Source organism: Nanorana parkeri, unplaced genomic scaffold (assembly GCF_000935625.1).
Source record: "Nanorana parkeri isolate BGI_ZX_2015 unplaced genomic scaffold, ASM93562v1 scaffold39, whole genome shotgun sequence".
Lineage (NCBI taxonomy): Eukaryota > Metazoa > Chordata > Amphibia > Anura > Dicroglossidae > Nanorana > Nanorana parkeri.
In genome coordinates this window covers 697,462-714,784 of record NW_017306307.1, presented here as the reverse complement: position 1 = coordinate 714,784, position 17,323 = coordinate 697,462, and the positions used below count along the sequence as shown (strand labels likewise).

General features: G+C 42.0%; 1 protein-coding gene across 1 annotated transcript in view; it reads right to left on the bottom strand.

Annotated features, from left to right (window-relative positions):
- OXR1 (oxidation resistance 1) overlaps positions 1-17,323 on the bottom strand; it is a 388,393-nt gene that overhangs the window by 363,513 nt on the left and 7,557 nt on the right. The gene's annotated exons all lie outside the window — the stretch shown is intronic.

Below are 17,323 nucleotides of genomic sequence, written 5' to 3'. Positions count from 1 at the left end.
CGGTGTTTTCCTTTTTATTAAAGCTAAACCCCATCCAAACCTCCCATCAGTGCAGAACTGCAGTGACAGACAGAGCAGATGACCGCTGCTGTCACATGCAAACAACAAAGAGCCGGGCAAGGGAAAGCTACACTACTCACTTCCTTTGCCGGGCTCTGACTGATGACTCATATAATGCAGAGCCTGGCAAAGGATGTAAGTATTGTAGGCATTCCCATTCCATACCACCTGATTCTCTATGCCATGCTGTATGTTCCCTATTTCACACTGCTTCATTCTATATGCCATGCTGTATGTTCCCTATTCCACATCGCTTCATTTCATATGCCATGCTGTACATTCCCTATTTTGCTCTAGCTAATTACATATGCCATTTTGTACATTCTCTAGTCCATATTGCCTCATCTATACATCTTGTTGTACATGTTATATTCCACACTGCTTCATTCTGTACACTGTGCTTTATTTGCTCCCAACCCTATAGGCCCAGCAGCTCTGGTGTGTATGTGTGTCAGAACTTGGGTGTCAGGTGTTGGGAAAATGTCAGTGTTTGCCATAGGTGCTATTTACCAAAGATATCATAGAGCTACAACTGAACAGTGCAGTCCATCAATCTAAAGGAACACTATGGTATTGAAATGTTTCCTATAAAAAATACTGGAATTAATCAGGTGAAAATGGTAGACAAACCCTTTCACTCAGCATTCCCTTTTTAGCAAGTTCAGCACCTACAGAATCTGGAAATGACCTGCAACAAAGTCTGCTAAACATCTTCTAGTGTATACAGCAGAAGAGGCTTTTATCCTTTACAGAGTGGGATTTCAAGATAAATTAGTTGCAAGCAGGTGCTGGGCTTCTGTTTTATGAGTAACGATACATTTCAGCTTTATCTTAATTATCTCCCTGATTCTACATACAGTGATAGTTGTCTGCTTGTAAAGTTTTCTGCAAGGTTATTTGACTCTTTTGAGTTACCATGACTGACAGTCACAGTATGCCTACAGCACACTCTAATCTACAGTGTGAGTTCAGAGGTCAAGGATTCTTTGTAGTGTTTTTCCCTATGTTACCTCCAGCTCTGCATTCTTCCCACCACGCTGACTCATTAATAAATAGCAAGGGAGGAACCTACCTTGTGCAGAATACCAGTTTTGTGTTGAAAAAAAAATACTCCTTCAATTGACTCTATCTTTTGGTGGATTTGCACAAATGGAAAAGTTTATTCTGCCCAAAATTGATATTTAAAGTGATATTAACTCAGGAGTTAAATCTTAGAAATGCATTGAAGTACCTCAAGTATTAACAAACATGTATCTTATTTGTGCATCACTTGGACGGCATGTGCCCCAGGTGCCGCTTTAGGAGGGGTGCCACTGGGTGCGTGGATGGAGAACTTCTCCCTTGGGGGAAGCAACTCTGAGCCTTTGCCCCGGGTGACAGAATATCTAGCTTCCCCACTGCTTGAATGCATTTCTAAGATTTAACTCCTTAGTTTAGTGTCACTTTAAGTGCAAATGAAGACAAAACTTTTTTTATTTTAGTTTTGGATATAGTAGAGAGGTATAAGAACACATGTCATGCTCTCATTGCTTTCTGTGCCCCCATTAGGGAGATTCACCTTCTCTATTTGTCCTCGTGACCGTTATTGCTGAAAGAAAATCCCAAATTTCGGGTTGTCATCAGAACAGGAACAGACGGGAAATCTTCCAATGGGGACACTGGTTCTGGTGCTCTACTGACCACCAGGGATTTCTCTCTTTCAAGGGATTTTCTCTTAATTCCTGCTGTGGCTATCAGACAGGAATTAAAGAGAAATCTCCTTAATAGGACCTTGATAGCAAATAAAAAAAAAATGCTGACAGTTGTTATAACCCTCTGTTACTCTATTTAAAACGAAAAAAAAGGTTTGTCATCAGTTCCTACGTTTTTGGTTGATGCAAGGTCATTAAACCACCTAAGAGTTTCTGATGTCTACTGTAGATTCCTGTGGTGTAATCCCTGTGCTTGTGTCCCCAGGTCTCCCATTTCAGGGAGGTTCCATTCTCTATTCTACACACACACACACCATTAAATTACAATCTTACTCTTTTTCCGTAGATCACAAACTACTCCCGTGCTGAGAGTAGAGTGAGGGCTGCCCTAGGAGCCAAATCAGCTGTGCTGCATGCACAGTTGCTGATAAGGAACATGCTGACAGAAAGAGAACGTAAAGGGATGAACACATCAGTCTGCTGCTACTCCTCCACCGTCCAATCACAGGCTGTGGGCAGGGAGGTGACCAGGCTGTATTTTCTTGCAGCAGAGAAAACACAGGTCACCAGCCATGCTCTGCCTGGCAGTTTTTTTCTGTCCGTTTGCATGAGGCCTTTATCTCAGGGCTGGTTAGGTGAAAATACTATTCCTTTGACAAGTAAAACAGCTCCCATATATGTTTTTCATATGTGTATTTAGTTCAGTTGAAAAAAAAATACTACCTTAACCAAATCCTTTTAGATTTACATATTTTTAGCCACATGAATCTCCTAGTGTACTAAAGGACATTACCAGGCATGCTGGAGCTGGATTCTGGGAGCTTGACTACAAATCAAATACTTTTTTCCCCAGTGTATACAGTATTGTATATTTTTCATCAATGTTGAATGAAACCGGAGGTTTGCTTTAAAAGACAACCCCAATAAAATATCAGGTATGTGTTTGTGTGGGAGCATTGTCATCTCTATTACTAAGCCCATTATTGGGTGAAACATGTCAGGGTGAAGAAGATCCACGGTAAGATGCTGGAGCAAGATGGGCTCGGCCAGTGTGCACCCACCGCTCTCTGTAGTGCTGCTGTGAAGGAGCGATGATATTGGGCTATGGAAATTAGTATTATTATTATTATTATTGTATTATTCTAACTCTATTGGTATATGATGGTTATGCAGAAATTTGGCGCTGTCTGTGAAAGTGAGCGGGATTTTACAGTGAGCCACAAACAGACACTTTTAATAAAGGAGACAACATGCTTTCTTTCCATTAAAGCCCAACTGCAGGCAACATATAAACCCCCTTCCAGCACTCCTAACCCATCCTGCATGTTTTCTTTCCTTACTTTTTGAAGCAAAGTATATTCACCTAAGTCCGCTGTCTGGGTCCCTCACCAGCGCCATTTTGCACTACGGGGAATTCCAATCCAGTGCTGCTTAGGGGCTTGTGCTGGTCAGTTCGCAACAGTCCCCTCATGCTGACATTACTCCACTTCTTGATCCTGAGAGGACCCCCCACTGGACAGCCAATAAAAAGTGTCCACATCATACAAGCACTGAAATAGCACCCAATAGAAAACCCATCACATAAACACAACGTTAGGTAAGTAAAAAGAGCATTTCATTTTTTGTTTTCATGCCAACGATCAGTTAGGGGGGGTCCATGTTTTGCTCAAATGTGGGCTTTACAGGGTTAACCTCCCCAATATATATTACATTTTTAATTTAAACAGCAAGGGAAAAAGCATAAAATGACACATTTGACAATACAGAGAATGGCAATATTGACTTTGTATAATGACAATTTTTCTCATTGATTTTGTATCACATTATGGAAGAATTAGTAGCTTCTATTTAGGAGACAGGGGATTAAACTGTGTTTCAACCTCTTATTTAAATGCTAAATGAGTTTCCATGCACCTGTAAAGCTTAGCTGGAGTAGATAATGCTGGAAGATGGGGATGTATTTAGCGCAGGGAGTGAAGACAGCCACCTGGTGGGGGAAAAGAAGAGGATGCTTGGTCATGTGAGATGAGAAGGGAAACATTTGGACCAAGTGCTGAAGAAACGGGAAAAACACAGCTGCCATATGTGTGCTCTGAGCAAGACCAAGGAAATTGAAACCTTTGACCACCACTCAACCACACATCAGCCATTGGAATACTGTAGCTTCTGATTTTTAATTGAGTGATACCATAAATATTACTATGTTAGATGCCTAAAACAAGATGTAGATTGTTCGGTTTAACTCAATGTGTATGTGCGTGGAGTTCCTATGCTCCTCAACGCCATCCATTGGCAATAGTGCTATGCAAACATAAGTGTTATAAATTATCCCCATATCTTTGGATCGAACAGCAAGACTGAAAAACGGAGCCAGAGGCAGCTATGCATAAATATATATATATAAATAACTAATATATACAGTGTATATTTTTCATTGTATATGCAGCTTTAGAACAGAACATTTTTAATTTCCATCATTATTCCTTTTAAATAAAAGTAATGTAATGACCTTCAAATTAAACAGTACACCGGTAATGAAAACATAACAGATTTTCTGGTGGCATCCTCAGTGCATGCATTGATCAGCTCCCTCCCCCAAAGACTACAGTAACCTTCATCTTGTTGATCTTCCTTTAACCTCGTTGTCCTCTCTCCAATCAATCTAGTATGTTGCTGTCACAATAATTTACCTTGCCAATTAATCTTCATCATCTACTGCTGCCTCTACACCCCTAGACAAACATCATCTACACACTGAATAGCTCAAAAGATCATATGGAAAGTTACAGTCACTGACATCTACAGCGCTCATTGAACAATGTGGTAGAATGGACATGTCTGTGCTGTAACTCAGATCAGGAATTCAAAGTCTGATATTTTTGTTGTGCAAATGGAAAGAACATGGCGCATGAAGAACAAGGGTAATATTCTAGAACATAGGGCTTCCTGTACATGGTGTTTAAAGCTTTATAACTTTAATTGGATTGCAGTCAGCAGACTCCCAAAGCATTATTTTTTAATTTTAAAAGGTATTTCTTGAATACAAATGCAAAACCTTGTAAAGCCTAAAGTGGACATTCACCCGAACATTACACTTACCATCATCCTCCTCCTCCCTCCCAGCCTCTTTCACAATCGCTATTTCTTTATTCACGGAGCGAGTACCTTTTTTTGGAGGGATGCACTCCCACTTCCTCATTACCCACCTAGTAGAGGATGACATACCCTTGGTGCATCCCCTCCATGTCCACAGCCACCTAGGATAACATCACACATGCTCAGTACGGGACCAGCTGCGAGCGACAATGAAGTCAAGCTGCATGGAAGACAGTGCTGGACTTCATGGGCTGGTAAGTATGTATTTCTTAAAAGTCATTAGCTATAATACTTGTAGCTGCTGACTGTTAATTTCCCCATAGCCGTGTGAAGTTCATTTTTGAAGATAATCTGTAATTTTCCCATTGAAGGCAAAGTGACAGGTTAGCTTGAAAGTCCCCTACCTACCCACTAATATTCAACTTCATCCCACTCTCCTTCGGCTTTGTTTGTCAGAGCCTTCAGAAATACCCAGAACATCAGGGTGCATATGACTCATGGGCTGCAGCTTCATACAACGTTCTCCCCTTACTTCCAGAATGAAGTGCTTGTGCCGGAAAAGCCCATCTCAAGGCCTGAATACAGTCATGTGATGGAGTAGAGCATGGGCAAAGGGACAAAATCATTTTACATAAAATGGCTTTAACTGTCTTCCCTGTGGATCCAGTTTCATCCAGTTATATATTTAATGAAAAAAAAAATATTTTCAAAATAGGAACAACATGAATCTGTCACCTTCAATACCCTACACAGCTGCACATAGACTGGAAGATGGAAGGGAAGAACTCAGGGCTTTACTGCTTTGCACAGTGTTGTTAGATGGAGGAGCAAAGTGATAACCTTATCAGTGTTCCTGCTTTTCCTTCTTGGTCTATACACAAGCTGGGGAGGTGACCAAGCTGTATTGTTCAACTAACGTACAAAAAAGGGAGGTCCGCAACCTGGCTATGATGTCCAGCAGGGCTTCGTAGATCACAAAACTTGCTGGACACCATGCTAAATCCTTTGGCAAATAAAACAGTACATATATATTTCAGCGGTGTGTCTTGCTGTTTGATTGGTTCAGCCTTAACGCCTTCTCATACAGTCAGACCAATGAAAGCTGTTTTCTAAGTTACATATTAGTTACTGCACGCAACGCACTATAGTCATCTTGATTGCTTGTAAGATCAAACTGAACAGAAAAGAGGGTTTATGAGTCCAAAGGGGGTTCAATTATAGTATCTAGTGGAACAGAAAATTAACATTTCTGACAGGAAGTATTCAGACTTGAGCAGTCATTTTATTTCCAAAAACACACTTTGAAAATGACGAAAACAGTTGGCTATGTGGTACGAACAATACCTCTGCTCTTTCCTTGCACTGCTTTTAATGGTTTCTGATAAGGTCACCATTTGCGATCAGCATTCAACATGTAGCATTTAGATACCTATCGAAGCAGGCAGAAAAGATGGTCAGATAATTACTGCATGCACTTCTTGCGTTCAGTCACTGTCAGACAACAATAGGGATCTTTTATGGTTTGCCATTGTCAGGCCATTCCTACTTGCTTGTTCAGGATTATGCAGACCTACAAAGTGGGTTTTCTTACGCTACTGTCATACACCAGTGGCAGGAGGCGGCCAGAGGAGATAATTCACTTTGTGTCTCTACTCTGTACTCTGATGAGCAGTCTTGTCTGTTCTTCTGCACCTTCAGTCAGTTGAACTAAAACATGGCAAGAACTTGACATGGGTAGAACATAGGTCCCAGTCTACCATCCAGGATCCTGCTAGGCTAAGCTCACCAAAAATACCTTACCCAGATGGACAAAATTGGTAAAACACAGATACACATGTTTAATTTATCAGGAACATAAGGTTGCAGGTCTATGAAGGCACCACCACCAACTCTCCACTGTCTCTGCAGAATGCATTAACTAAATAGGCCCCTAGCCACAGCATACCTTCGCGGGGACAACGCATGAATTGCCACAGAGGCCAACCCCATACAAAAAATTCTAGGTCCATTCCAGTTGACCACAATGAATCAAGGACTCATCAGAGATGGGTCCCCCAAAAACACTCCAACCACCACCAACTTTACACCAAATTTACCATCTTCACAGTCCCCACACCTCTCAGCCAACATCCCAAAATACAGAAAAAACAACCCAATCCCAAGCCAAAGCAAGAAGTTCAATCGCCGAGTGCTCAAACCCCAACTGATGAAGAAAACTCTCTGCCTCCACAGCCCATATGTGAAACCCCACCCTAGAACACATCTTCAACCAATAAGGTAAGTGACCTCCTTAAAACAAAAGTAAAACCTTGCAGTAAGGCATGCTCTGCAGTTACTTCAACACAAGAGTGTGAACCCAGCCTGAAAGTGTATACGCAGTCAAAGTTTTGGATAGGAGTGGGGGAGGGGAGCCACTCCTGCTGGGTTTGTACAGCTATCTGGCATTCTACTGGAGCAATTCCTCCTCACTTAAAGCACATTCGTACCTGTGCTAATGCATTGCATTAAAACATGTTATGTAATGTGTTTACAGGTGTTGCATTAACGCAGCCCATTCATTTTAAGGAGATTGCCAATGCAACAAAGCAAACTGAACATCTACCTACCAGTAATTTTCCTGACACAGCGCATTGTGACTGTACATTGTGATGTGTTGTAGGTAGTTGTATGTAACGTAGGTGCATCATGAAGGTGTCATTTAAACGTAATGGCCCTACAAAGTATGATGCACAAGACATGTGTCACTGCAATGCATTTGGGAAGAATAAGGAAAGGCTTGAACTTGATAGCACCAGCTTTATGCATTTTCCTTTAGATTTACCCAAACTAAGTAACTACAATCAGCAGTGTCCTGTAGACCGTAAGTAGCTAAAAGAGGCTGTAGGAGATCAGCAGCACTGAGATTTAAAACTGTGCAAAAAGGACTAAAAAAAGACTGCATGAAAAAATGTCAACTGTTAGATATACTTGGTGCTAAATGTCTAAAAGTTTGGGTTTAGGTCTACTTTTGGTGTGGTCCATTTAAAAAAAAAAGAAACATCACATATCACTGATGTGAATGTGCACTATGTAAAGCCCTGCGTAAACTGTTGGCACTTTATAAAAACCTGTAATAAATAAATAATACATATATCAACTCATTTTTTTCTTTTGTACAGAGAGCTAAAGCTGATGATCTATTACGGATACAAAGGGGTCTATTCACTAAGCTGCCGAAGGATCTAGCCGTAGCTTCGGCTGATCCTTCGGCTAGCTTCGGCCCCAGGACCCCTTCGGTTCAGTAGAACCGAAGGGCTGCTGTACGGTCTATTTACTATAGCCCATACAACTCCCGAGGTCGGCCGATCGGCTCAATCGAGCCAAAGGCATATGCCTTGGCTCGACTGAGGTGTGGTGAAAGCCAAAGCTGGCCGAGCGGCCGGCCGACAGCCTGCTTCTGCCAGCTGGGCGGAGCCAGCCGTCATCTCATGTCCGGCCACTTTCAGAGAGCTCAGCGTCCCTGGTTACCAGCTAACCAGGGACGCAGTGATTACACACTGAGAGCGGCCTCTCCATGTTCTCAGTGTGTAATGTCAGATGGCGTTCCTGGTTACCTGGTAACCAGGAATGCCATCTGTCATTCCTCCCCGGATGCTCTGGTAGTCTAATAGGCTCCTGGCCGCCCGGGAGAGAAACACTTTCTTCCAGAAAGGTTCACTCTGCTCGATCGAGCAGAGTAAACCTTTCCCTGCTCGTTTTTTTTATTTTTTTCCTTCTGACATCGGAGCCGTTGTCTGCAGTCAGAAGAAAAAAAAAAAGAGAGCTGTCAATCAGCAGAGGGGGACCTGCAGTTCTCCATCAGGTCACCCTCTGGTGATTGACAGCAGCAGAGGGCGGGTGCAATAGCTAGTTTGCTATTGGCTATTGCAAAGTGAAATAGCCAATAGGAATCTAGCTATGCATTCCTATGGTGTGTTCGTTTTTCTTTGTTGTTTTTTTTTTATGGCAGAAGAACCGCCAGGCCAATAGAAAACATTTGGGCGGAGCTAGCTGTCACTGCTAGCTCTGCACAATCGGTTTCTAATCTTTTTTTTTTTTTCTACTTTTTTAACTATTTTTCTATTTTGCTCAGTCCCACAGAGGGACCGAGCAGAACAGCCGAGCCAAATGCCGCTCAGCGGCATTCGGCTATTTACTCACTGCTTTTCGGCATCTATGAGAATAGACCGAACAGCAGTGAGTAGCCTGCCGGAGGTTCGGCTTAGCCGATCCAGATGTTGGATCGGCTGAGTCAAACTCCTTCTGCACTTCGGGTCGGCCGAACATGCTGAGCATGTTCGGCCGACCCGAAGCCACACAAAGCCACCCGCTGTACGGCTGATATCAGCCGTACCAACCTGAAGTGAATAGCCGAACAGCAGGGAGCATAATTTTAAAGTGAACCTATCAGTTAAATTCACACTTAACACACAGCAGTAGGGCACATGTCAGCATTACCAAATCACGTTATTTAAGGAAAAATAGCCTTTTCAAACACTCTCCTGTAACTGGCAGGCTAAGCAGAGTAGATCAGATGCTCTAAGGCCACCAATGTGTTACACCTCATTACAAACAGCAGATCGTATCAGTAGACTCTGTCAGCCTAACGTGCAGTGACATTTGTACTTATGAGGAAGGAAGGAGGACCTGCATATGTAATGAGCAAATACAGTCACTTTCCCATACATAAGCAATTACAAACTATACATATAAACAATGCTTTGAAAACATTGCCCTGATAACATTATTTACATAAAGGAATTCTGCACTATGAGCAAAGAAACAGGTTTCTTTAAAGTTAAATTGAACCTTTTTTTTTTTAAGTAGGAAAATGACGTCCACACTTGCATTTTCTGATTCTTCTTCATGTTATGTTTCATCCTCCTCCTGCTGGTCCCCTAACTGCTTTCCCCTGGCCTGTTTGCTGGTGCCTCCTGTAGCTAGCCAGCTCCTTAGGAGACACGTGTGTATGTGCATTCCTGGCTGGGACCTGCGTCTAGCTGCGTGTGTCCACACACATCGCCTGGCAAGACATGCCCCTGCTCTTTCTACTGCTTCACTGCCCTCCTTCGCAACCTGGAGGTTCGATAAACGGTACAGATCTTTCTGGACCCAGTGGTAGTGACAAGGGACTACAGGTAAGTGTGGGCATGGGGGCATACCAAAGTACTGGTTTTAGGTAATGCATTTAGGTAAAAAAACACCCAGCATTTAGTACCACTTTAATGCCACCCTTCCTCAGCAGAACATACTCAACTTTCCTTCCCCCCTCAATGCTTCATTTCAGTTGCTGGAAGTGAGGAAGGGAAACCCTTTGTAAGCTCTGAGCTGCTGTTCTCTGAGGTTACACAGCACTGAGGACTTGCTCTCCCTGCTATCATGTGACAGCACTTGGCCAATAAGCAAGCACCAGCACTTTCAAATGAAATGAAGGATAGTGAGCCACATGCTACTCGATACCTGGGAGTGCCAGGGATTTTCTTCTCTACCGATTACTGAACAAAGTTCACTTGGGAAAAAGAAACTAAGTATGTACTGCTGGGAAGGGAGGCACTAACGTGATCCTGTATGGGCAGAGCACAGGTTTGCCTTTTTAAGCTGTTTCACGCATACCATCGCCAAAACGTAAAAAGTCTGTAATTCCACTTTAGAAACTTGATCATCTGTAGTTTAGAAGCAAGGAGGGGACACCTTGCCACATCTTAGAGGGCATTGCCCAAAGTGGAAGTCTCATCTTTCCATATGGCACTAGTACCCATGCATACTATCTATCTAATGTAAAACAAAAGTCACACATATGATGAACTCAGACTAAATAAATTATTTAAAAAAACAAAACAAATATAGGCCGAGTTTATTTTTACTGCTTAACAACATAATTAACTTATCCAAAGATATAGGCAGCAGAATTTGTATGGAAATAAAGCATTCCCATGTTCTGAGCCTCCCTAGGCAGATTCAGCACATTTAGCAGGGCCAAGCTGTAGTTGTACAGGAAATGTGTCTACAAATTATTTTGTCTTTATCTTTGGATCTGTTGAAGGTAACATCTGCTTATGCATGACCTCTTGCTGGGCTGGGAGACAATGCAGGAGCACAATTGGGAGAGAGCTGTCACGCCATAAGAGGAAGTGCCCAAACAGGGTCCTTCATAGAGGGATCATCAGGTATTATTTTAATGGAACCTCCAGCACTGTTCCCGGCTTCCTCCCTAGTCCAGCTCCAGAAGTCCTCTTTGGACAGAACACAGGGATGTCATTCTAACCATTTTCCATTAAACCAAGTCTGGACATTTTCTGTGAGCCCTAAGGGACATGTCTTCATGCAGGCTGCATTACCTATTCGCCAATTAGTAACGAATAGTTCTGTCTCCCATCCCAACTGGAGCAAGAAGAGGAAGTACTGGTGATTTGGGAAAGGGTAGGTGGTGGTGGGAGAAAAGCTAGAATTACGCTTTAAAGCATTTTAATGACCTGGTTTAAATCTACTTTAAAGTGACACTCAACTCAAAAGTTAAACCTTAAAATGCATTCAAGCACCTTAACTATTAACAAAAATGTATCTTATTTGTGTATCACTCAGCTGTAGATCCTCAAATCATCTCTGAATTTATGCTGACATTGTCCTTCCTTCGCTCCCATGATAGACTACAATCTCAATACTAAATTACTAAACTAAACTAAACCTGAGATTGTAGTCCATCATGGGAGTGAGCTTGGACTTACTTTATAACACGCACAGGGACCATGGGGAACAAAAGTAGCCACCCTAGAGAAGGAAGGACAGTGTCAGCACCAATTCAGAGATGATTTGAGGATCTACAGCCAAGTGATACACACATACGATACATTTTTATTATTAGTTAAGGTACTTGAATGTATTTTAAAGATTTAACTCCTGAGTTGAGTGTCACTTTAATATATCCCAACAGACTAACTGGTGATACATAGGACTGTTTCTTTGAGCGTTAGAGGTGTTTGTATTGCAGGAAAAAATGCGCTTCCGGGGATGTCACTTTGCTCCTTGTCGTGTTTGTGCTTCAAGAATAGTATGACTCACAGTGAAAAACAGAAGAAAAAAAAAAAAAGCTCTGAGTTAATCACTTCTTAAATAAGTTGATGACTGCAGAAAATAGGGTTTGACATCCATCTATCAGATAACGAATATTGATCAATAGATAGCCAACAGTCTTTGTTTTCTATCAGCAATAGATATGAGAGAATTAGAAAAGCAGAATTGTCACTCGAAAGCCTAGATATGTCACTCACAACAATTTTCCGCATGAGTTATCGAGTGCATGATAGAAAAGATTGTCTGGATGATAAATTCGAGTTCAGCTTGTTAGCTCTGTGCATTTATTGAGAAAACCTACAGGTCTATTCACTAAAGGGTGATTCCCCCGTCCACCTACCCGCACGCTGTTTCTCTCTGGATGACGACATCAGAGCGGAGAGGCAGCTCCCTCCCGCCCCCCTGCCAGACACGCCCCCCCGGCCGCACGCATGCCCGCCCACCTGTTTGTGGCTCCCTGGACGGCAGAGCACAGCTGCAGCCAGGTAAGACATCCCCCGAAAATAAGACCTAGTGTCTTATTTCGTGCAAAAAAAAAAATAAGACACTGTCTTATTTTCGGGGAAACACGGTAGCTGATTTGGAAAAATTATCCAATTCAGCTCACTTTCCAGTTCAGCTATGTTGTCCTAGATCTCTTCATACTTTTGTGATTAGACCCCCTACGGACTTTAATGGGGAATGCCTTGAAGAATGAATCCACACACAACTGATATTTCAATATTTGGGGAGATGCAGGTCAGTTGAATAGTCAGTTAGTCTATTTTATTTCATAGGAGATCATGTTATTTAATGTTGAGATCTCCGGTCCTGAATTTCCTGAATTGCGAGTTGCATCCTCCTGTTTTGATTTACACACAGTGCTTCACTCTTTCTAGTGAAAAATATATATATCTTTTCCAGTTCCACACACTCTGCGTGCCGCACCTCCTCCCCACCTCACGCTCGCCACTGCCAGAACAGGTCCGCATACACGCTCCACACATCCTCCCCGCCCACATCCACGACACAGGGACGCGGGGAGAAGAAGTAAGGATGAGCAGGTGTAGGGGGATGACAGCCGCCGATAGACAGGCCCGATCTCAGAAACAAGTTGCTGGAAGACTGCTCAGGTAAGCCTGCACTTTCCCCACACATGGTGCTCTATAATGTATTGCTGGGATAGTGGGATTTGTATTCCTCTACTATACTATACAGCACAATGTACCATCAGTTATAGAGGAATACAAATCCCAGCAATACATTACTGTATCCAGCAATACATTACTGTATGTATAATGTATTGCTGGGATTTGTTGTATTCCTCTATAATTGGTGGTATTCTGCATTGCGCTGTACAGAGGACTACAAATCCCAGCAATAATACATTATACAGCGCAATGCGGAATACCACCAGCTATAGAGGAGTTCAACAAATCCCAGCAATAATACATCATACAGTGGTGCAATGCCGAATACCACTAGCTATAGAGGATTACAAAACCCAGCAATAGAATATTATACAGCGCAATGCAGGATACCGCCAGCTATAATGTACTATTGCTGGGATTTGTTGTATTCCTCTATAGCTGGCGATATTCTGCATTGTGCTGTATAATGTACTATTGCTGGGCTTTGTAGTCCTCTATAGCCGGTGCCATTCTGCATTCATTGCTGTATAATTTTACACTTTCCATTTCACTATATTGCACACCACACTTTTTTTTTCTCTTTTTTACTTCCACCGTTTCAAGCTTGCTCCTGTGATGGACTACAATCGCAATACAAACTAGTAGTCCCATCACTGGAGCCATTTTAAAAAATGTATTTTATTTGATTTTTCATCCGATTAACCGATTAATCAAATTTAATAATCGTCTAACTAAACAATTTTGAAAATAATCGTTAGCTGCAGCTCTACTGTCAACCTATAGTCACCTTCTTCACGTTCCGTCCCCCCCACACTAGATTCTTTGCAGCCTTAACCCTGTTGATGATGTTGGAGTGTACACACTACACAGGGTTGATGATGTCACTCCGTCCTTCACATGACGATGTTAGTCTCTGGCAATTAACCTAAGCCCTGCATTAATGGAGAAGGTCACATACTGTTCAGTCACAGCAAAAGAGTATAAGTCACTCTACTATATATGTCCAGAATGACAGAGTCTCTTTAATAAACATGCATATCTTTCAAATAAATCTGCCTCACAGCTCAGCAAATCAATGCATCTAATAAAGAAATGCATAAGTAGAAGTTACCACCAGTGAAACCTGCACGTCAACATGTTCAATAGATCCAAAAAGATGGGCAACTGAAATTTTTGCCATCTTTACTTTTCCTGAAAAAGTTCAAACTTGACTGCCGCCTTTCCTGAACCTTTCTATTAGACAAGTGCATTCGGATTCGGCCGAACCTGCTGAATCACGAAATTCTGTTGATTCGGCAGTTTATCCGAATCCAAAATAACAAATGACTATATACCTGAATATACGAAAAATATATTCGACCATATATTAATTTGTTTTGTATGGGCACCGCTATCTTGCTGCTTCCAAAATGGCGGCATCCATGCATGCATATGACGTCGGGTGACGTCATGCACCCTATCTCCAAGATGATGGCACACATGCGCAGAACGTTTTGGTGGCTATTATAGTCGCTGCACTTTTTTTTAATTGTGCGCTTTCAGATTCGGAGGTTTGTTGCTCTGAATCCAAAACAGCATAATTATTTGTTTCATCAAAACGCAACAAATGAAAAGGTTTTTCCCTTTTTATTAATTTCGTCCGAAAATCATTTTTATGCTGTGCACATGTCTATTTTCTATTGCTCTGCTAATATAATGGGAAACCTCAATGACCAATAAGGTGACTAAGAAGGTAAAACGGCCCGGTATGTAGTAAGCCTCCTTGTGACAGATTTAGTACATGTTTTAGTAAATAAAAAAATTGTTTAACAAACGGTGAGGTTCGTAAATTCCAATAGAATTCTGTGCTTGATGACACTTAAAAAACTAATTCTGAAATATCAGGCATATTCTTCAATTTATTTGCAAGATGAAGGCAGAAGCATTTGACCCCTTGGTATTCACAGTTACCAGTTTAATAAATAGCGTTCTCACACCTAAACCAGTACAAATTGGAGATTTACATATAGATTAGCATTTTGTACGCAAACCAATCTCACTCAGATCTGCTGAGGCAGCAAATTGCCTTTGTATTATTTATTTCTTGCATGTGATTCTCCCAATAAGAGGAACAACTCAAAGTAATCTAAGGCTGGATTATTACAATTGCTTACTTTAACTTGTCATGTAATGAAAATATAACTGTGTGAATAATGAAGACCGTCTGGACCAAATTATTAGCATAGTGTCTATCTATCTATCTATCTATCTATCTATCTATCTATCTATCTATCTATCTATCTATCTATCCATCTATCTGATACAGGGTATTTTATATATAAATTGGAAGATTCTCCCTCTGATAGTAAATTGTATGGAGTGTATGGAGCCCTACTGAACAACTGATGAATAGGACAAGCCACAAAGATTGCATTGTTGACAAGCAGCCCCTGCAGACTGATAAACCAGGACTGAGTGAAACAATCAGCAAAGCACAACCGCTGGACATTACTACTAACCAGGAAATGCAGCATGTGTATGTAATCATTTATATTGCTGTATTGTAAAATACATATATTCTATTGTATTTCAACTGTAGAGCGGGACCATTGCTCTCTGTGAGGAGGCAGTGGTCTCCCTGCAGTGGTCTGATGCAGCAAAAATTACGAACTTTACTTATTGCAGAGCTATAGGTCTTACTCCGTAGGGAGATGTTGGACCTCTTCAGAGAATCCCACTCCGCAGCTACTGGCAAGGGGAATAATTTTCTACTCAGGGTGTAGCTGCTTTAGTAAGAAAGCTAATTGTAAAACATTGCACACTTTTTTTTTATTTTATTGTATTGCAATTGTAGAGTGGGACCATTGCTCTCTGTGGAGAGGCAGTGGTCTCTTTTCAGAGGTCCAATTCGGCAGTAAGCATGAGCTTTGCTTATTGCAGAACTATTGGTCTGACTCAGCAGGTGGGAGGTGCTCAACCTCTTCAGTGAGACTACTTCTTGCTCACAAAAAGCAACTGTCTCATTCTGCTGCTGCTGGCAGGGGAAAGCATTTTCCACTCAGGCTTTAGCTGCTTTAGTAGGAAAGCAAATTGGAAGACTTTGAACACCTCTTGTTTTGATGCATGTTTTTAGCTGATTTAAACATAAAGTCCAATTAGACCTTAAAAAAGTGCATGGGAGTGGGGTGGGTAGAAGGGATTAAGAGGGACTTCATTTGTCCGAAGATGGGTTTTAAAAGAGAACTATGGGGTAAGTGTTTTTCTGATAGTGTCATAGTTGTCTTTAGGGTCACGGAGGACATTTACTAACCTCTTCCCGAGACCAAAAGCTCAGTATATAGCGAGCTATTGACCGCTATATACTGAGAGCACCGCAGCCGGGACATATCCCGACAATACGGTACTGTCGAGATCCACCCAGCTGCGTGAGTGACAGCTGGCACTGCCTACTAGGGGAAGAGCCAGCTGTGACCGCCCCCTCCCCTTCTACATCCGTTCCTCCACTCAGCGCTGGAAGATAGGAGAGGGGAGGGGGAATCCCTGCGGGGATCAGTGACTGACAGTCACCGCTCTCTGCAGGGAGATGATCGGGAAGTGAGCAAGTGACGTTATGTGTTCGCTCACTTCCCGATCAATAGAGACGAAGTGTGACAGTTTCAACGTCGGCTCTAACTATGAGGATGAGTGTAAATTACTCACCTCATAGTTCTCCCTTAAAGGTAGTCTGTCATATGTGAAATATATATTTATTTATTTCCAATATAATGAAAAAATGTTCAATGCAAATGCCACATTAGTTATTTGACGTGATATAGATGCTTTTTATCTTCATCAACGATACAGAATATGTGTTTTATTGGAAAAAAAAAAGTCAGTCTGACAACTTGCAGGTTTTAGTTATAGAAGTAGCAGAGTTAAATCACCCAGAAACTCCTTTTATCTTTCAGGGATTCAAGTGGAAAGATCTCCAGCCACTACTCCTATACCTTGGAGTCACTCTGTACAACATAAAATAAAAGAGCCCTCAGAACTGAGAGAGACAACTCTTGTTATGACTATATGGGCTGGCAGACCTGAGAACCTGGCTGCCGAGATCTCACAAGTGAAGTCCTTAGAAGATAAAAAGGAGTCAGTGGATGGTTCAGTTTCAACTATTCACTATAGCCCGTACAGCTCCCGAATGTGGCCGAACGCATATGCCTCGGCTCGGCTGAGCCGTGCTGAAAGCCGAAGCTGGCCGAGCGGCCGGCCATTGGCCGGCCGACAGCCTGCTTCTGT